Here is a 22,502-nt window from a genome sequence, read left to right as displayed (position 1 = left end):
AGAAACGTTAGGGTTGGAAAGGACCTTAAGATCATCTAGTTCCAACCCCACTGCCATGGTTTGGGACACCTCAGTTTGGGTTAGTTTTGATACAGAGACCAATTCTGTTTTACACTATCTGGCTGTTAGTAACCACTGACGATTTTAACATGTCATGCTTAAGTAATTAACATTGCTGCTGTTATGAAAATGTACTGGAATGTGTATTTTTCAATGTCCTCAGGGTTCAGGGAATAGGAAACTGGAAACCTGAGTTCAAATTTTATCCTTTGGAACTTGAATTTTATGTAGCTATGGTAATTCCCGTGCCTCCTTTGGTCATTTTTTCCTTCTGTGAAATGGAGGGTTACCAGTGAGGTACATGGATCTTACACATATAGTGATCTGTGAAAACACTTATGGTCATCACTGGAAATGTTATTCCTATATTAGAGATGAAGGAATTCTGATTAGGAAAATCCTCATTTAAGAAAAGAAAAATTTACCTGTTGATAAGGTTTTATTTGTCTGTTTTGTCTATGTACATGCACATGCTTTTTGGACAGCTCTCTCCTGCTGTTTGTGACACAATTACAACTATGTGTTCAATCTCAGATTTTGTTGTAATAGAAAGTCCTCTGGACAGGCAGGTATGTGTGCACCGAACTGTCAACAAGTTAAATGCTAATGTATGTAGCAACTTATTATGCTTTTATGCTCTTCAGAATATCAAATATCCACAGCAAACAGACTAAAATTAGCAGTCTTTAGGTAATCATCTCTGTTCGAAAGTGTAGTTCTACTTTAAATTATCATATGCTAATGGAAGTTGTGCTGCTTATCTTATAGGGTACAAATATCCTTATTATCCCAGATACAAGCTTTTTTCCCTCTCCACAGCTGCCACTTCACTGTACTTGGGAAATGGCATACAATTTATAAGAATTAATAATTCTATTTAACAAACACTTAGTAGGAACCACTTTGAGATCAGGTGCCTATCATTAAATTGTTTAGAAGCAAGCATAAGTAATGTGCGGAAGCAGTGCATCCATATAACTCCAGCTTTGCTTCTGGGAGTTTGAGAAAACAGTATTATTTTGCTCTTCAGTGTTAGAAGAGATAAACATTACTTTTTGTTTTCCGACTTCAGGAACACCTGGAAGACTTGGGTTTAAATAACTCTCTCTTCACATCACTGAGATATGATTATTTTCTGAGGCTTTTGTTTCATAACTACCTCTATTCAAGGAAGACCTAGTTGATTTAAAAGTCAGAACTTGTGGTGAAACTTGCAGGATGCTTAGATTATAAGTCTCTTAGTGTAGCTTCCTAAAACCTTTTATCTTTAAAGTATGCATGGTCAAATGGAGCAATACACATAATTGTCAGTCTGCTCTAAAAGGTTATTTTTTGTTATTTTTTATAGTCCCATCTCACAAAACTGAAAAACTTCTAATACGTCAAAATTGAGATGTTTATTCATGTTGGAAAACCCATGTTCCCATATATAAGCTTGCTCATTTTAGCCAGATGGGTGCAATATACACAGAAAAAGAAAATGACACCATTTCAACAAAATATTTTGGGAGCAGCAAGTGTGCTGTGGGCAGAGGACGTTAAACATACATGCCTAAGCACATCTGTGAGCTTCCTTTCCAGTGGAGAGTTAAAGGCTTTTTTTGTGGTTGAAGGTCTGAACTACTCTTTCCAAGACTTGAGGTGCCATGGTTATCAAAACAGCTTCCCAAATAGAAGTATAAACTGATAGAAGTCTAAATTGAGATAGAAGTAGATAGAAGTAGATAGAAGTATAAACTGAGCAGGGTTTCTGTTTCCTAGAGTTACAGGAATTTTACTGGATGATCTTTTCTCTGTTAGCAAATGGGCCAAACTTTGAGTGGTTTTGTTGCTGCTTGTATGGTGTCTTATAGGACAGCATGAAGTTTAAGTCATGCCAGTTTATCATTTATAGAATCATAGAATCATAGAATAGTTAGGGTTGGAAAGGACCTTAAGATCATCAAGTCCCAACCCCCCTGCCATGGGCAGGCCCCCTTCAGATACTGGAAGGCTGCTATGAGGTCTCTACGCAGCCTTCTCTTCTCCAGGCTGAACAGCCCCAACTTTCTCAGCCTATCTTCATATGGGAGGTCCTCCAGGCCCCTGATCATCCTCATGGCCCTCCTCTGGACTTGTTCCAACAGTTCCATGTCCTTTTTATGTTAAGGACACCAGAACTGCACACAGTACTCCAGGTGAGGTCTCACGAGAGCAAAGGGGCAGGATCACCTCCTTGGACCTGCTGGTCACACACCTTTTGATGCAGCCCAGGATACAGTTGGCTTTCTGGGCTGCAAGCGCACACTGAAGCCGGCTCATGTTCATTTTCTCATTGACCAACACCCCCAAGTCCTTCTCCGCAGGGCTGCTCTGAATCTCTTCTCTGCCCAGCCTGTAGCTGTGCCTGGGATTGCTCCGACCCAGGTGTAGGACCTTGCTCTTGTCATGGTTAAACTTCATAAGGCTGGCATCAGCCCACCTCACAATTTGTTTATGATGTTTGAGAATAGATAAAAACAGATACAGGTATGACTTCTTCCTGAGTATGGGGGAAGCAGTCAAGTAGTTGGAACTGACCATCTGTCTCGTCCTTGTTCCTTGGTACTCCTACAATTACTTCTCTTACAGGTTCACCAGCACCCGGATCTCCCTTAGCTAAAACTGGGTTAAGCTCTTATCTATGTGGTGGTTTTGGGGGGTTAGTTTTGTTTCGTTTTGTGGGGGTTGTGTTTTTGGTTGGGGAGGATGTGTGTTAGATTTTTTGTTTGTTGGGTTTTGTGTGTTGAGCTTTACTTTTTTTACTTTTTTTTTCTCTCCCATCATATGCAGATGAATAGTTTTTATTAGAGCAAAATCCTCTGGATTTCTGTGTCTGGTCTGTATGTAAGAAAACAGGAGAAAAACATGACCTACTTTTGCTCCCTCCCCCTCCCCAGTGCTGCTGCTCTTTGGGCTGTTTAGAAGTGAAGTAGCTCTGGTGTCATTTGTCCTTCAAAAGGAAAATTGATTCTATTTGTGTTAGTGTTTTGATGCTATATAATTGTGCTGTGTTTGGCTCATTGTATAACCTTCTCAGAAGCCTAAAGAGAAAAAGATCCACATGGCTTCATGTGGGCCTGTAGATGGTATTTTTTTGCCTGGAAAGGAATCTATAAAGTGTATGGAGAGAGTTTGTATGGGAGACTTGAAAAATGGGAATCACAATGCAGGGCCTATTCATCAACTTTTGCAAATGCAGTATTGTAAAAGGAAGGGTACATATGAAAATTTTTATATGCTGCTTGCTGTTAACAAACAATGTTTCATTGTGGAATTTCCAAGCATTCCTGTATTCCAGAAAGCCAGCGAAAGCTTGAATAGATGATCCTGGGTCTTTTACACATGATTCTTTTCAAGCAAATACAGATGCCTGAGGAGGTGGGGGAAAGGTAGGCACTGCTGCTCTCCAGAAAAATAAAAGATTGTATTACTTTCAGTTGGCATTTCCTGCCTTTAACATAAAAGGAAAATATAAAATTCATCAAATATCTTTTTGAGCACGTTTTTATCTATTCTGCTGTGAGGAGATAAATTGTGAAGAATATGATTCCCCCTTTTAAGTTATTCAGCTTTTTATGACTGTACCTTTAGTTTGAGTCTTGATGTGAACTCTCAGACAAGAGCTGGCTTCAGCTGCAGTTGTAGGTGATTAGTGCCTGAAAATAAGGCCATGAGTTGAAGGTTCATGATGATTCAACACTTGCAGTCATTGGTGATGTGTTAGCTTTGTGGAAGGGTCCTGTGCAAGTGTGGAAGAGATTTTTGTCTTGCTTTTTGTTTCTAATTTCCAGTTTGGCTGTATTTACTGAAAAAATAATGCTGACTGAAGACTGCAGATGTCCAAAATACAGCAGTCTGTTTTAGCTAGTGTTTGGCTGAGTTATGACTATGTGCTAGAATGAGCAAATACAGTCCCATTCTGGTAGGTCAGAATGCAACAGCTTTAGCTAAAATGACTAATGTGAAGGAGGAAGAACATTTTTTCACCCTTGTACACCTAAGGATAATCGTATAGATAGATCTTGGGTATTTTGAAAGGTAGACACCTCTACTGTAAGACTTGCAAAACCCAACATGGCCAAATAGAAGTTGTGTACTATACAAGAGAGGGTGGAGATGTACAGTTCTGCTTGATTTTGCTCTGGCTTTATTTCTACCTGTGTTTCTATGGATCAATTCCATATAATCATAGTAAAACTTAGGGATTTTCTTATGTTTGTTCTAGTACAGTCTCCTCTGTAGATTCAAACTATAGTTTAAGTGAAAAACAGCTTTTAGGAAACAGTAAAAGTAACTGATGGTTGCATCTACTGCAGATTATTCTGGGAAAGAAAACAGTTTAATGTTTAGTGAATAGGCCATGTATATTATATTTACTTTTATAGTTGTTTCAGTGCTAGAAATAATCTGCTTTGAAACTTCTAAGCAGAAAGACTGAGTGTTCCTTTCTAGGTAATGCTGAAGACATGACTGATTCTCATGTGTCTATGCTGTAGAATGATTTGGTGACTCAGACCAGGTTTAATCCTGACTGACATGTTGCTTGTCACTGATCATGTTCTGCTCTTTGGGTGTATTGACACTGATGTGACTAGAATGATAGCTGCTGATACTAAATAGAAAGTCAGAGTTGTTTCTTTCTCATTAGCATCAAAGGTGAGATCAAAGTAAATCACAGGAGGTAAGGATTCTTCTTCTAGTTAGCATCTGGTCTCTTTAATTAAAACCAAACCAAAGTCCTCTTTATTGTGTCTGTAAGAAAATAGTTGCTTCCTTTTTGTGGCAGTCTTTTGGAAAGACCCAAAACCTGCCTGTCAGATTACTCAAGTTCATTAAACATCTGTTTTGTGTCTTATGTCAACTTTCGTTCCCTCTGAATGTGTTCAAGCTTTGTGAAATATGCAGGGTTGGAAAAAGTCATCCACTTTGAGGGATTAACACCAGGTTTCTTAAGCAACAGAAGTCTCTTAATAGAAAGCAGGGTGAGGGTATAATCCTTAGTAAACATCAGTTGTAAGCATTTCATTTCAATTTGCTTTTCTCTCAGAAGAGAAAGGCTTCCTTCTCTTTAGGTTATCTGAGAAGAAAGACCAAATGGCCTTGGTCTACAGCATTTTGTCTTCCACGGGAGTTCAGATGTAGTACTTTGGCAGGGAATTTCCATGCCTTGAATCCCAGATTTTCAGAGAGGACTTCATAATCCTGATGGGGCACAGTTCCCTAAGGCTAACATTCTGGGTGGCTTTTTTTGTTTGGCTGGTTTTGTTTGTGTGTGCAGCCATATAATGATGGCTCATATTCTCTTTGTGGGGAAGATGCCTTCTATTAAATGGACTCCCCACTGACTTTAGGACGTTGTAAGAGTGCCAGGAAAACTTTAGTATTAAGAAGTCTTGATACTTAATAAAAAAGATCACATGTGCTTTGTTATAAATTTCCACAAGCATTGTGTTACTCTGTTAAATTTGACATTTCAGGCACAGATTTATAAATGTTTAAATTATTTTCTGTAACATTTATGGGTTACCATAATTGCTTTGTCCTAGGTATTTACCCTTTTCCTCAATATGCAGTTATAACCAGTGAATAAAACAGTTTTATAAGAGCATTAGACAGTAAGGCAATACAGAAGCATGAAACAGTGGTTTATGCCTTCTTAGCCAGTTTCAACTTCAATGTAAATTCCATTTTTTTCCAGCTTAGGAAGTGAACAGGAGGTCAAATGTCAGTTACTCATCAGTTTGAGACTTTCTTTTCTTCCTGTGCTTGAAATTATTTGGCTGTCACTGTCAGACTATTTCCAATGAATATCAGGCATTTAAATATTCATTATTGTCACAGCAACCCTGCAAGATCTCCTGAAATTACAAGAAGAAAAGCATTTTTTTACCCTGTAATTCTGAAACACATCAGTTGCATTTTTCTCAGCAGAAGATTAGTCGTAGATAGCCAGTAAACTGTGATTTATGTTGACAAATGATTAGAATGTCCTTGTTCAAAGACAGGGAACTTCAGTGACTTGTGTTAATGATCTATGTGCTTTTCAAAATGGGGTAGAGAATAATCCACAAGCAAACTTCTGTAACCTGAGGCAGCTTGAGCTGGTGATTTCTTTGTTAAAATGTTCTGTAGGCTGAACAGAATAAGTGGGGGATATAATCTTAAGCGCCAACAGATCCAGTGCGTTTTCAGACTGGATTGATGTTATTTGAAGGTAACTGGGAAATGGGTGTAATTTCCTTGAACGAATTAGCTTCACTTGTAATCAGGGAAGACTTCTCAAAAAACGCCTTTTCACCTCTCATGGTTCAGCTGACTCACCAAGTCATGCACCAGTGGGTGAGCTGGTACAAAGCAGAGGATAGAGCTGGCGCAGGGAAGAGCAGCCATGGATGAAGAGGCTGTGTGTGAGTATTTCTGAGCACTGGTGCCCTAGCTGAAGGGGTCAGTGAAAGCATGCTGTTAATTCTAACCACGTCTGTCTTTAAGTTGGTTTGCACAGTACTATTGAGACTGGATTGATGCTCTGGGGGGGGAGCATGGGATCCGTCCCCAGCCATGGGATGTTCCTCTTGGCCACCCTGTTTGGAGATGGCAGTTGTCCATGGGATGGTGGGAGGTGTTTGCTATCTCTCCTCTTTAAAGTGTACACTTATGGGTGAATGGGTAGCTGGTGTCAGAAGTGGAGGCTGATTCTGCTAGGACTGTGTTTCCTGTTTCAGGGTCAATGGGAGGGATGTTCTGCCTCTGGTCAGAGGAAGGAGAGGAGCTGAACTGTGTGCTTCCTTCCTTTGCCCTGAGGCTGGGGTTCATCCCTTCTGGCTTTAAAGATTTTAAAACTTGATACCAAAGCCTCAGATAATCACTCTTTCTTTCATAGTTAGGGTGAAAACATAGTACCTTCAACAGGCTGTTCATCATGCCTGTCTCAAACACGTATCTTAGGATGAGATTAATTGCTCTCTGGAGTTGCTTGTATATCCCTCTAAGGGGAGTGTAGGGCAATTGCTTAGACTTCATTTATCATCCAGGCACCTGACTTGTTCAACAGAAATTCCTTTGTTTCCTCTTAGCTTCTGACCATGCCAAAAGTGATACATGAGTCTTCCCTGCACTCCATAGTTGGCTGGCAGTGCTGTCTAGCTGATGTGCTGGGCTGGTTGAATTATACCTGCTGTAGTGCTGCTTTTCTCTGTCCTAGTTGTATCGGAGAAGTTGCAGAATAAAGCATGCTGTGGAGTATGTTGGTGCTGTGCTGCAGTGGTGAACGTGCATGCTGTGATTTACTTAAGCGCATTCTTTGTCAGCACAGGGTGGTCAAGCTTAAGTTACTTTCCTTAAGGTCTGTATGAAAACCAGTTGTCCTTGCTTATGGCCATGTGCTCTGGAAAGACATAAAAAATGAGCAAATGAGCAGGATAAGCTTCTTGGAGTGTATAGCTGCCTTCCTCTTTCTCATGAATTATGTGTGTGTTTTCCATAGCTAAAGGAATGCAGCATAAGTGTTATGCTTTGCAAAGAGCACAATCTCATGTAAGACTCCAGGCATTTAGATGGCTAGGCAAACGACAGAAAACTTGGGCTCGTATGTAAAGCACTATTGCTATGTGACTATGTCACACAGTGTGATGAATGGCCATTCAGAACAGTGTGAATTTCAAGAACATAAATTGCAAGTAAAAGCATATCTCTCTGTAATTTGTTCTCTCCCCTGTTGGAAAAATGAAGGAACCTTTATTGAGGAATAAAGTTGCAGTTGCTTTCCTCCATTATTTTGAACAGAATGGAAAGCTATCTGTGTAAAGGAAGACTTAAGCACTACAGGATAAAAGGATAGTAAAATGTTATAAATTGTCCATTCATTTCTCTTTCAGTTCATTCTCAGTTGAATATGGTCATGTATTAACGTTTTTTGCCTGGTGATAACACAACCTGTTGAAATACTTCTCTCCAAGTTAATTTGCCTGCTAATGATTCCTTTCTCTGCATCCAACCTTGCTTTGCCTTTTGGCTTGGGATGTTTGTTATTCTGTGTTTGTCAGGGGTCATGTTAGCAGTGGTTCAGACTTGGATAAAGCTGATGTGGAAATACACAGCCACAGAGGTGGGAGAGAGAAATGTTAGGAATACCTCCAACCCTTAAAATGTTTGCGAATATGACTTTAGATTGGTTCATATTTTAGCACTTCCATGTTTTTCTTGTTGTTATCTCTCGTTCCTTTCTTGCTTGACACTAGTACATGCCACCCTACATTCCTTATCCTCCTTGTCCTCTGTGCCTCTCCTTTGAAACTTCTGGTTCAATTCCTTTCTATCGGTATTCTCCAAACAAACAGTAGCACTTCAGGAGTTCTGGGTGTAACTCCTAAGCCTTCAACCAACTTCATTCTGATGATGGTCTCCTTCCTCAGCACAGTATTAGGTCTTTGTATTAAAAGTTGCAATCTATGGGGAAAAAAACACTCATCACCATTAAAGGCTGCATCTGCACGACAGAACTAGAGATGCTTTCTGCAATGGCATAGTTAAATCCTCATCCATACCCAAACTTTTACAAGTGGGATATCTATTCAGATTTTACCAAAGATAATTTGTGGTTTTGAAGTGAAATTTGACCAGCTTAAAATAAACTAAAAACCCTACAACTAGGGTAAAGTGATTAAAGCAGTATGTCTTTGTCTAATCTTGGTACTAAAGGGGCTCCACCAGTTCCCAAGTTTAAAAGCCTTCAGAATGACTTAGGAGTAGGCTGCTTACCTGTAATCATGTCTTTACTGCTCCGATGAGGTGCCTAGACAAGGTTGCGGTTACAATCCGCACACACAGTTAAAGATTACCTTTTGTATGCCAATGCATAAATGATATAAAATGCATGGCTGAAAACATCTGCCAAAGCCATTGCACGTATTTGACTACGACTAGTGTGTTAAAATCATTCTTGAATAAATATGTCAATTCTTGAATAAAAGATGATACATGAAGCATTCTTCAAGCACCAGATAACTCAGTGAATATAAACAGCAGCAGCAGAAGTAGATTCCAATATCTCCTTTTCTTATCCCCATCCCCCCCCAAAAAGGCTATGAGTGATAGAAATTGCACAAACATAACGCTACCAGAATATACATAGCAAACGGTGAGTTATGATTCTTTGCCAATTTGTTTTTTGATGTCCTATTGGCAGATGCAAATATTCATGCATCGCACAGCAGCAGCGAGTTAGAATCATAGCATCCTAGAATAGTTAGGGTTGGAAAGGACCTTAAGATCATCAAGTTCCAACCCCCCTGCCATGGGCAGGGACACCTCACACTAAACCATGTCACCCAAGGCCTCATCCAACCTGGCCTTGAACACTGCCAGGGATGGAGCATCACAACCTCCCTGGGCAACCTATTCCAGTGCCTCACCACCCTTACAGTAAAGAATTTCTTCCTTATATCCAATCTAAACTTCCCCTGTTTAAGTTTTAACCCATTACCCCTTGTCCTGTCACAACAGTCCCTAATGAAGAGTCCATTCCCAGCATCCCTATAGGCCCCCTTCAGATACTGGAAGGCTGCTATGAGGTCTCCACACAGCCTTCTCTTCTCCAGGCTGAACAGCCCCAACTTTCTCAGCCGATCTTCATACGGGAGGTGCTTCAGTCCCCTGATCATCCTCGTGCCCCTCGTCTGGACGTGTTCCAACAGATCCATGTCCTTTTTATGTTGAGGACACCAGAACTGCACACAATACTCCAGGTGAGGTATCACGAGAGCAGAGTAGAGGGGCAGGATCACCTCCTTCAACCTGCTGGTCACACTGCTTTTGATGCAGCCCAGGATACGGTTGGTTTCTGGGCTGTGAGTGCACACTGAAGCCGGCTCATGTTCATTTTCTCATCGACCAGCACCCCCAAGTCCTCCTCCACACGGCTGCTCTGAATCTCTTCTCTGCCCAGCCTGTAGCTGTGCTCTTCTCATTTCTTTCTTTGCTACCTTCTCACCTGGTTTTCTGGTTGAACCTGGAGTCCTTTCTTCAGTTTTCTTTCTTCAGTTTGCCTTGCTATTATAATTCTGGTCCTGTTCTCATGACATGACATAAGTTTCTTGCTGAATTTATTTGTAAGAATCTCAATTTAGTAGATAGTGGACAGTATTTCTGTGTAGATGTTGCTTAATATTCAGAGGCTAGTTCTTCATGCATGAAAGGGGACATTTTTGCTCCTAATTCACAGTTCATTGCTTCATTACCTGGTGCAGATGCTCAATTTTATTCTGTCATCTCACCCCCATCTAACTTCTCAGTTTTGAACTTTCTTGGAAAACATCCATCTTTGTATTCTCTGCATGGACAAGATGTATAGCTCTTCATTATACTTCGTTACAGAGCTCTCTTTCTGGTCTTTTACAAGGAGCACATTTGATCAGAGCAGCTGATATTGGATCTGGAGTGACTGTAAGTTAGGGGAACACTTTCCCATTCTGAGCAGTGTGCTCTTGTAGCACAGAACACCAGCTGTGTCCTGGACTGTTTCAAAAGGAGCATGACCAGCAGGTTGAGGGAGGTGATTCTGCCCCTCTACTGTGCTCTCATGAGACCCCACCTGCAGTGCTGTGTTCAGCACTGGGGCCCCCAAAAGGCAAGGGGACATAGACCAGTTGGAGTGAGTCCAGAGGAGGGGCACAAAGAGGCTCAGAGGGCTGGAGCACCTCTGCTATGGAGACAGGCTTAGAAAGTTGAGCTGGAGAAGAGAAGGCTCTGGGGAGACCTTATAACAACCTGTCAGTAGTTAAAGGGGGTTACAAGAGATCTGGAGAGGACTTTTGACAGGGGCATGTGGTGGCAGGACAAGGGGTAATGGCTTTAAACTGACAGAGGGGAGATTTAGATTTAGAGATTAGGAAAAATATCTGTACTGTGAGGGTGGTGAGGCCCTGGCACAGGTTGCCCAGAGAAGCTGTGGCTGCCCCATCCCTGGCAGTGTTCAAGAGCAGGTTGGATGCGGCTTTGGGCAACCTGGTCTAGTGGAAGATGTCCCTGCCCATGGCAGGGGGGTTGGAACCAGATGGTCTTTTAAGATCCCTTCCAACCCAAACAATTGTATGGTTCTATGATAAGCCAGATCTTAACTACTGTGCATTGTTTTATGTTGACTGGAGTTACTGGAAATAAACTGGGTTACATTATGCAGTGATGGTGATCCAGGGGTCTCCTCTGAGAGCGCTACTGATTGAAATTAATTTCAGATACCACAGTTTTGGTGAACAGAATTGAAATAAAAGGGATTTTTCAGAATTAATTAAGTTAATACGTGTAAACTGATGTGAAAGAGAATGCTTTGTCAAACCTTACATAAAAAGTTGCATTACAGGAATTATAAAAGGACCGTATCAAGTAGTTTCTGGTGTTGGATTCACACACATTTATGCTGTAACCATAAATAAATGTGGCTTGATGTTTTATACTGTTAAATATTCTAGAGTTCAGAAACCCCTTTGCACTTAGGGACAAGCACTAGCAACTGGCAAAAGAAGACACTTTTCTTGGAAGCGCTTGAATTGGAAGGGGTCTCTGGAGGTAGTCTGGACCAACTCTTCTCTCAAGGCAGGGTCAGCAGTGACCAGATTGCTCAAGGTTCCTAAGAAACAGTAACTGTAATATTTCAGGGCTGCTATGTTTTAGCATCTTTGTTCTTCTAGAGCTTTAGTTGAAGTTCAAAGTTACCAGTTGAAAATCTGTCACTTTTAATCCTGCAACTGGCAAGTCTGAGGTAGAAGGCTTTATGTTTCTGTGTGGCAAATGGGCATTTGCAGCTGTATCTGTGGGTTTATAAAAGAAACACGGCAGTAGTAATTTTATAAATGAGACACATGTCATAAGCTTGCTTATGTTCTAGAGATCATCAAACCCTTCAGATTTTCTTCTTTAGTTTTTTTACTTCATGTCAAAGTCTAACTTTGGGTCTGTCTGCTTTGAAAAGCTGTGGAAGATTCTAAAAATAAGATTCAAGCAGAAAGCAGACACTTCAAATGGTTGATGGTGTCACAACATGTTCAGCTCCATGACTTTGGCAATCTCAGGAAAAGCAAGGTACGAATACAAAGCTGTAGGAGAGCAGGCTTTGGGAACAGGGGAGGTTTTCATAACTGCAGCTGCCCGAAAAGAGACAACACCACCTCCCATCCCCTTGAAAACCTTTTGGATTCACACCAGCTGTGGAAGAGACAAGTTTTTGAATATATTTTTTTTTCTGTGAAGTCAAACTGGATTACTCTTGTAGAGAAACAGAATTAGGAGCAGATAATCTTTGTTTCACTATCATGAGTCTGGGCCTTGCCATTTCTTCTTGTATCTATTCCATGGGAAAAGTAACTTTGAACAGATATATGCCTTTCAGTGGAAAGGTCACGTCTTTGCAGAGCATTTCAGATCTATAATGCTTACATTTCATTATAGGGATCACATACACACAGTTTAACCAGGTGAAGTGAAAAAAGGTTACTGAGGAAATGGTTCAGCATTTCCTTGGGCTGAAGGAGCAAATCGTTGAGGGGTCACTTAACACTGTTGTTGCTAGTTGCACTGAAATAACTGATTTCCTGTATAGGTATAGCTGTGAAGTAAATTGGTTGCATGTATTTTGGATTTGGTGAGGTGCTTTTCCTCTTTGAGCTGCTTCTATTTAGGGTGCTGTGGGGGGAAGAAAAAAACACCAGAGCTCAAGTCCTCAGCATCCATGGTAATGTTTTACTGACAGTTAAACTGAAAGTTAATTCCTTCAGCAATCTCAGAATTAATTCACTAGCCACTGCCTGGGAAATAATTACTTGAAAATGGAACTTGGTCACCTGACAGTAAAATATCATGAAAGGATTAAATAACTAAAATAATGAACACAAACTAATAGATCTGAATCAGTTGATAGTTTAAGAGTTAACATTTGATTTTTTGTATTTCATATTAACACAATGTTTTAACAGGTAATGCTCATTTAACAGGAGATACTGCCTAATCTGATTGTGAATTACAATTATTTCTGAAGATAAATAACTTGTCTTCCTCTCCTGCAGACGTCTTAGCACCGCTTGCAGGTAATTCATTTGTCCTTCTTAGAGATCAGATCCTCACACTGATATTTCCCAGGTGAACATGTGTTACCAATTACTGCTGTTTTCATCTGGGGGCATTTGAAGTCCCTGTAAGGCTGTCTTGTGGTGGTGCAAATTCCTTTGAAAAGGTCATTCATGTGAAAGGCAATACAATCAATGAACTTGTAGAAATGGTTCATGGATTCCTGGGTGCTTGTTACCATGGGCTGAAAACCTCTGCACTAGGACACGAAGTGCTTGGGTATGTATATATAGCCCTGTTATCTCAGCATATAAGCTATTTTTTCCTCTTCTTCATCTGTCGCAATTGTACACAGTATTCTGGCCCTGAAGAGCACTTGTAGCAGCAAGTGGAGCCCTCTCTGTAAAGGGGAATGCTTTTGCCTTCACTTTCAGGCTTTAGTCCAGGAGTGGGTTTCTTTTGCATTCCTTTACTGGTAGCTAAGAGGACCAGAGAGTGAGCTGGAGCACTAGGTCCATGATTTTCCACAATGCTTAGCTGTTAGCTGCGTTTCTGGCTGTGATTTAGGCTGTTCCAAGGAGATCTTTCTGAGGTAATTCTAGCTTTGAGTGACGACTTGTCCCGACCATCAAATCAGTATATGTGTTTCTAATCATTGGGGTTGGAGTTGCTCCCTCATTCTCTTTTATTTGTAACTGTAAGGATAGTCCTGGGGTACAGCTGAAGATGTAGCAGCTCTCCTAGCATGCCAGATAGTAAGCTTGTTAGCTTCGTTTTCTTCCCGTGTTGTTTCTGCGTACCCTTACCCTCTCTGAAAAATCGTTTCATGGGAACATAAATGCCTTACTGAATAAGGCTAGCAGTCCTCCTGGCTTAACATTTTTTTTCTCCCACCCTGGCCCATGAGCTTGCTCCTCTGTCTTTCTCTTGTTATTTCCTGGCATCCAAAGTCCCCTTCAAGCCTCCTACCTCCACAGTTTTTTATGGCAGAAAGTTCGAGTTTGCTGTTACTTATGTGAAGAAGCTCCTTCATTTACTCTCTCGAAGATAATGTTAGAGGTACATCAACTGTTTTCCTAATCTCTGCTTTGTAAGATTTGAGCTATTCTATTTAAACCACATCACAAAAATGGGCCAGTTGTTATTATTGGGCATAATTACATCTCAGTGAAAAACAATCTCTTTGGTTATTGACTGACTAGTAGAGTGGTAGGTGAAGGAGATGGGTCTGTTTAGGGGAGGGCAAATCTACTTTGGTGACAGATCAAATGCAGGCAAGAGAGTGATGGGGAAAGGATAGAATAGGTAGGAAAAGGGACATCTAAAGCTGCAAATGCAAGAAAGCACATTAAGAGAAAGGGGGAAAGAATTGTTTCTGTAACTTTACCAAATTCATTTCCCCCCCCCCCCCCCCCTTGGGTGTACTTGCAGTGCTGGTGGTCTGGTGCATTCATGTTTTAAACATCACAGCATGACATAGCCACATAAAGGAAGAGCACTGGAAACTAGCAGTGACTGCACAGTGCAGTCAGTGTCAGACTTGAAAGCAGAATCTCTCAGTCGCTCCTCTGTTTAATTGCCTCCAATCAGACGTTTACACATAGCAGAGAGCTAATGATGTGGCTTTTAAAAATTACTGCAAATTGCAGTTCTCTTACATTAATATGATTAATTTGAACTAAAACCCGTAGCTAAGATACTGCTAAGGCACATTGGTGTGTAGAGATGTAAAGTTGTATGTGCAGCCGTAGCATAACTGCCTGTTCTTTTCTCTCCATGTTCTGTAATGGCAGAAAGGGGCTGATCTGTTAATTTATTATATTCAGTATCAATGTAGATGTCAGGAGAATGGTATTTTAAATAATATATAGAAGCAAATTACAATGGCCTAGAATATGTTTGAGTGAAGAAAATACCCACAATAAAAATACCTAAATTACCAAATCAGTACAGGCCATTGCAGTTATCCCAAAACAATGGGTGCTTGACTATTGAAATGAAACCTAAGTGAAAGATTAGGGAATTTCCCTCCAGGAACTAATTGCCTGTCCTAGCTGCTTGAAGTTCCTCTACTTAGCTTCACATCTGCTCATTGCCTCTCTGCTGCCTGCATCTTCACACCACAACAAGAGCACTGCGGCTCTCCTGGCCCCTTTTGTGCGTTCCAGACCTCAGCTTCTCATTTCCTGGGCTCCTGCTTCTATTGCGGCCTTTTGCAAGCTCCCCAGGCAAGAGCTGCCATAGGATGCCGAGTATTGTTTGCTCTGGGATCGCTAACCTTAGAGGGGGAGAAGGAGAATGGTGTAGCCTGTCTCCTGTAGTACTCACTATCTTCTCCAGAAAGGCAGGGAAGTGAGGCAGGAGCAATTGGGCAACGTTTTCCAGCATTTGGCTGAAAGGACCAACAGGGTAATTCCTAATTGCCAGCAAGGTAGGCCTCCTGCTCCTGTGGCAACAGAAGTTCCAGTCTTGACTGTGTTTTGTAATCCATGGAGAAAGTAAGGTAAGAATTGGCAAAGCTAGTCCTACTATTCTCTGTGCTTTCATTTCCAGTTTTTCAGTGATGCAGTGTTTGAGATGGAGACATTGAAAGGGACTGTTAATGTTTAAAACAAAATTGGAAGTGTTTGATTTTCTTGAATTTGTTTTAAGAGAGTGGAAACGATTTCATCCTTGGTACAAGAAAGCTTTTATTGAGCCAAGCTTGAGCTAAATATGATGAGAAGTCAATAAAACTTGTAAGTAGCTTGAAGGTTTTTCAAGCTTGCATGAACTTTTGTTGGTGAGCTTTTGTTCTGGAGAGAAGATGTTTAGCTTGAAGGTTAAGATGAATCAGGTGACTTCTTGATTATCCAAAGAATGAAGGCTGTGTTTGCACCCTCATTCCTGTTCCTTTGCATATGGTCCTTTCATCCATTCAGTCTGTGCTAGTCAGGGAGAAGGGCTGTTTGAAGAAGGAACTATAGAGCACTCTGTCTCTCATCCAGCAACAGCTGAATACTTTATGGAAGTATATTAAGTCCTTGACAGGAGAAGGTAGCCAGCTGGCTGCTGCAGCAGGATGTTCATGTTCTCCCTCACAACTGAGAAGGAGGAGTTGGCAGGGCGCCTGCTGAGCTTGCTGGGGAAGAGGGAAGGCACAGACTCTTGCAGTATTTTAACTAGGTGGGCCGTTAACCAAAAAAATGAGGCAGAGAGCATGCATTTCAAGTCTGCCCAGGCCACCAACTGGAAAGTGGTAAAGGGCTGACTTTAATATAGGTAATTACCACCCCAGAGCCTCCACAGTTTGAGGTAGGTTAAGAATCTGCTTACTTAAAGGTTCCAAACAAGTAAATTAACTACACCAGTATTTGTCCTGCTTGGAACAGCATGCAGACTCACCGATTAAAATAGTGATGTGGCAGTTCTACAGAATCTGGAGTCTGGAGACTGGCTGTCCTTTCTTGTCCTAATGAGTACAGTTCAAGTCAAGATGTCAGTGTGGGTTACCAAGAAAGATAATTGAAAAGAAAGGAATTCACATTATAATTGGCAAGTTCAGAAAACAGAGAGCACTAGAACAGGGTTAACCATTTCATTATGCCAAGTTTTGAAACAACCTGAGATACTATCCAGTTGATCATCTATTTCCAAAAAGTAAGAAGGTGAAAACAGCCTTAAGGCACAACCAGTTAGCACAGAAATAGATACATATTTCGGGGGTGGATGACTAAATGTGCTGAGGTACAAGTATGTGATACAAACAAAGTTTTAGGTCATTAATTTACAGACTGTTCTTCCCTACTTGCTTCCTTGTGTGAACTGTCCCAACGAGCTCTGTGTGGCTGCTTCATTGACTGATAAAGTGAAGTTCCTCACTAATTTAAGCACTGAAATTGGTAGTCCAGGAGATGTTTTCAGTAATGTAATCAAGGAATCCTACTGAGTTACATAGATGGAAGGGATAAACCAGATCAGGGGTCTGTGTTTGTAGACGCTGTTCAGTGACCTCCACTGTATTTTGAAACAGACCTTCTTCCAGCTTTTTCACAACTATTGAAGGTAAAGGTGATAGCAGCAATAAGTGCAGACGCCTGTATGGATTTTTGATGATGGAGTTTTGTGTACTCACAAAGTATTTGAAACAAACATGTCATAGAGGTCCAGCCATTACAAATACACATTCAGATAGCATAAATCTTTGAATACATAGTCATACTAGGTCTCCATGTCCAAGACCCAAGTGATCCGTTTATGAAGATCACTAAATATTCATGTCATCTGGTCTGACCTTGCAGAAGGCAGGAAGTATTGCTTTATATTGCTTTCCCCTAATTTTATTTTGATCTTGGCCAGAGTTGGGAAAAAACCTTACATGCTGGTATCACTTTACTGTCCCCTCCCAAACTGACAAAATTAAAGTAAGCTCTGATGCTTTTGTGCAAATTCACAGTAAATCAGATGTTAAAAAAACAAACAAACTTTTGACTGCTAATGAAGGAAGTGGTGAGGGCTCTGGTTTAAGATTATAGGTTGTTAACAATAGGTGCTGGTTTTAGCGCTTAGTCACTGTTTGTCCTCTTCGCAAGACTGAAGATTATCTGGCACCATTTGATGCAAATAACCAAGCTGCCTCAAAAATAGCAGAACCATACAGAGGTGGGTGAGCTGTGTTGTACATCCATCTGAAGCTTGTTTTTCCTTAACTTCCGTTAGCAGCAATCACAGTCACGCTGGAATTAATTAACAGTACAGGAATACTTTGTGTCTAATGTAGATGTAACTACTGAGACATTGAGAGTAACTTTGACTCTTTGTCAAGCATACTGTGTAGTCTTTGCTTGCAGATTTGTTTTGCAGGTTGCAAACATGCTCCAGCTACTACTAGAGCTCCATGGGCAAAGGTTGAGAGGACAGTTGGGAATTTATTGTGCTTTTTCAGTTGTTCAGAGAAGAGGGAATGAATACAGCTCAGGTTTCTCTTAGCAAGTTGATGAAATTTCAGCCCTTGTTTTTAGACTAACAACTGCTTGAGGCTTCAAAGCTGTGTATGTGGGAAAGAGAGAAGAGGGAAGCAGGAATATGTAACAGTCCTAATCTTATGTTAGCATAAATATAAGGTTTGAAACCCCAGCTGTAAGAAAACATCTGCAGTAACAGGGGGGGATATTCAAAACACAAGCTTTCGGTGCTCTCAGAAACAGGTAATGCATCATAAAGTCCTCGGTTCAGTAGGATATTGATTGTATATTCAACTTTGTAAAAATCTAATTTAAAAAGCTATTTTTTGGTTTTACTTCAAGAAAACTAGTACATATTTGGTTACAAAATTTAATCAGTTATTTTGTTACTGAGAAATCTGTGTGTAATGTACTGTAAGGGGAGCATTTTAAAGAATTAGTCATACATTGAAGAACTGAATATAAGGAGAGAGGATAATAAAAAAAATAATCCCACAGACCTCTAGTTTTATTTGGAGGAAAATGGGAATCATTAATTGCTTGTTTGTACTTCTGGTCCAAGCACTGAGAGCACTTAAATGTCTCCTGTTTTTGACTGTGTGTTGTTAGACTTCTAATGTCTCCAGCTGAAAAAGGAAATAAAGCTGGAATCCCAGTTCCGTCTCTTCTTTTGTGCAGTGGCTCTTTCTCACAACAGGGCAGCTACTTGAAGCAGAGGAGGAATGTTGCCAGTTTATCTCAGCCTCTAGCTACCCACATGGGAAAAGTTCAAGAGCAGAGAGAAAAATCTTGGCCTTATTCTGTTTTGTTCGTTTCTGCACAGGGGTGAAGGAACACACAAACCTGAAGAAGCACTCATTCATCACTGGGCACAGGAGCTAAAAGCGTTCCTTGTTTTTGAGAGGGTGGTGGCTCTGCTATAGACTTCTGCAACACATGTAGCTCTGTGGGTTGCATTTCTAGAATGTAGTTAATAGGCAAAATAAAACCGAAGATTATTAAAATGCCCAATTTTTCTCATACAGTTAGGTAATCTGGTTTGGATTGTAAGGGGCCTTATAGATCATTCAGTTCCAACCCCACGCCACAGGCAGGGACACCTTCCACTAGACCAGGTTGCTCAAAGCCCTGTCCAACCTGGCCTTGAGCACTGCCAGGGATGGGGTATCCACAGCTTCTCTGGGCAACCTGTGCCAGCGCCTCACCCCTCGCCATAGTAAAACCTTTGACACATGAACCAGCGGACCGGATGCCATGCATGCGTTTTGAAACAAAACAGAACTACCACCAGTAGTCTTTACAGACTTATGTGTCTTAAAGGTGTCTTCTGTTTTCACTTTTGAGCGGTGGTTTTGTTACAGGACTTGATGTTAGTCATTGGAGAAATTAATGTTAGGTTTTGCATTTGTAAACTGCTTGGAAGGAAGGTTGATAATTCAACTAGCACAGCTTTCAGTGTTCCTGCTATTACAAATGAAAAGCTTTACAAAATGTATTCTGACATAAATGGGTTAGCATTGGAAATTATTTGCTTTTTTTAGTTTATCAATAATACATATCATACAACCTGGAATACACTAACTAGTGGTGTTAGACACACTTGCTAAAGTCAGGGATAGATTTGTAATCTATGGAGAGGAGAGATAATTGCTCTGTCTCTCCTTCCATTTATCCTTTGCAGAAGAACAGAGATTAAGGGATATGATTTGAGGGGTGACACAAGCGTTTTGCGCAACAACTGTGGAAGAAGAAAGTGATTTCTCAGAACTGAGTGCAGTAATAACAAAATAACCATTTTCTCTAATATGAGACATTACAGATATTTAAACACAGTCCTTTTTTCAAAGATTAAGGATTTACATTCATTTCTATCAGTTAAGGCTATCTAGTGTAATCCCATGGGATGAGGCTTCATAAGCTGCAAAACCATCTAATAAGTAGATATTTAGGCTTGGTTGTGACTTTGTTCCCGAGAGTCATACTAAGCTTGTGTTTATCTCATGTGCCATTTATTTGGGAAGCTTTTATTCAATAAACTGTCTCTGATTAATCATAACATTTAATCAGATCCACTCTGTTTAATGTGCCTTTATGTTTTCTCTTGTTTTCTTTTTCCCTCAGCCAGCAAGAACGTAGTGCTATATAGGGATTTAAGTGCCCCTTCACTGCAGAAATTCTCTTCTAAGTCTCCAGAGTAGCCCAGGCCCAAGGGTTTTGTTGCAAACTCTCCAAATAACTATTTTAGTAAGTCCTAGGTTACTAACTTCATTGATTATTTTTGTCACATTAACCTTGAACTACTAAAGCAGGCAGTAGTTGCTATTTTGAATGCAAGCAGAACCATAGCTGGCGTCAGCACCTATTGTGTGATTTTGCATTCTCTGACTGTAGTCACATTCTTCTGTTTCACTTTGGTACCTGCTGTCTTTTTCAGACCTAAATTCTTGAATGGCAGGTGCACTGTGACAGTCAAAAATATGCATGCACAAACTTAGGAAATGGAGATCATACTTAAGTGCCTTATAAGGGAAAGGAACCCAAACTGCAGAGCCAAGGCAAATTATCTGTATAACTTGATACTATAAGCAGCTGACTATAAGTCAGCTTCTGTCAGAGAAGTTATTCAAAGTTAAGTGTTAATAAAGCATCCTGTATCCCTCTACCTGAATAATTTACTGTTAAAAGTATTAAAAATTTCAAATGTAATTCTTTTGAGGTATCTGTAGAACTTGGTAATGTAAAACTGGACTGCTTCTGTCATTTTCAAAAGTGCCCCAAAGTGTTTATGTTCTGAGCACTGAGATATACTTTTTCTTTATATTAAAGGGACAGGGAAGTGTTTTCCTTATAGTTTATATACTGTCCATTTTTTTCAGCTGCACAAAAATCTGAATCTTCAGGTTCTGGTATCTGGAATACCCTGCTGATTAATCTCCATACAAGATAAAGTTTATTTCATTTCTAAGTGAGAGCCACGAATGGGAATCTTTTATCATTCTTGTTCCAGTGAGTGCCAAACCATTGGTTTCCCACCACGGTTCTGGTTTTTGCATATCTATCAGTTACAATTTCATGAATTCTCACTGCTGGCAGTAACACACGTGTTTTCATTTACTGCATTATGGGTATTCTCCAGACAACCAGTCTGTTGAAAAGAAATTAATCCCAGCAGTGAACTAAGATACTGTATTCTCAGCAGTACACGAATTCATGTTTTTACATTGAGGCTATTTATATCTGGATTGAATTAATTTGAATATGTAACCAGGTGGTTGTGGTTACATCTTTTATTATCCACTGGATGTGAAAAGCCAGCAAAATGCAACTGCAGGATGGGAAAACTCAGTAAATGCAGTTGGGAAATACAGCATTGTATGGTTGAAAACTCCAGCTTGAATTTCCCTCATTTCTGTTCATGATTTCAGGCGTGACCAGGATGAAGGAATACAATTATACAATATACTGTAACTAGAGTATCTTAAGGCATACTATACATGATTTTTAGATCTGACTTACTTTTAGAATTTCACTGAAGATGAAAATCTAACAACTTATTGCTCTTTTATCCTGTGGATCCCATTTCACCAACAATAAGAACTCACAAAATATCCAGACAGTATCTTAGACAACCCCTTTTGAAGGAGAGTGGAGACTTTATAGATAACTTGCAAAGGCTGTTACTAAGCTGCAAATTCATACTTAGCAGGGTTGTGCTTTTTATGTGTGTCTTCTGCAATGAATATTCAAAATTCTTGGCTCAAGGAAGAAATGGGCTTAGTCCTGAGCTGCATATTACATGGAGCAAAGAAATTAAAAAGTTTTTAAGTTTGCTTCTGTTGGATATTAAGCACTTTACCCAATATATTTTCTTCAAACTGGGTTGCTTCTTGTAAGAGGAAGCTTACTTAATTGCAAACAGAAGTTGCATTTTATCTCCTCTGTTGCACTAAGATTGAAGGTTAAAGGGAAATGTAAATTTTTTGTCTCAAGCTTTGATTTGTGTTTGTGCAGGCTGAGAAAATTTCATAGCAATAACTGGAGAAAGTGACAAGCTTGGAAGATTATAAAGGCAACTAAAAACTCCACTGGCAAATTCTTTAGGATTATATTACGCCTCAGTTAGGCATGTCCCCATGATGCTAGTCTTAGCTGTAATACTTAGCCATTCTTGTAACTAAACAGCAACTAAATGGACTGGGTAGTTGTGACTCATGAAATCTCTGCCTCTCTGCTACAAGAAGTACCTGTTCCCGAGGTTGCTTTTGGTAGGATATGGGTGATACGCTTCCTAACACTGAGATCAGTTTCTGATTTTTGGACAAGATGGGATTTAGGATGATAGTGACAGCAGACTCCTATTTTTTTTTATTTTATTTTTTTTTCTCTTGCGAGGGGTTGCATTGAAACTAGGCTTGCTTCCCT

The 22,502-nt window shown here is 40.3% G+C and overlaps 1 protein-coding gene across 6 annotated transcripts in view; it reads left to right on the top strand.

Annotated features, from left to right (window-relative positions):
• The window catches only part of FARP1 (FERM, ARH/RhoGEF and pleckstrin domain protein 1), a 220,571-nt gene that overhangs the window by 43,019 nt on the left and 155,050 nt on the right, over window positions 1–22,502 (top strand). The window lies entirely within an intron of this gene.

Source organism: Neopsephotus bourkii, unplaced genomic scaffold, assembly GCF_033783945.1.
Source record: "Neopsephotus bourkii isolate Nb327-2 ecotype Australia unplaced genomic scaffold, CSIRO-AGI_Nbou_v1 NB_1052, whole genome shotgun sequence".
NCBI lineage: Eukaryota > Metazoa > Chordata > Aves > Psittaciformes > Psittacidae > Neopsephotus > Neopsephotus bourkii.
This window is presented reverse-complemented; position numbering and strand designations above follow the sequence as displayed.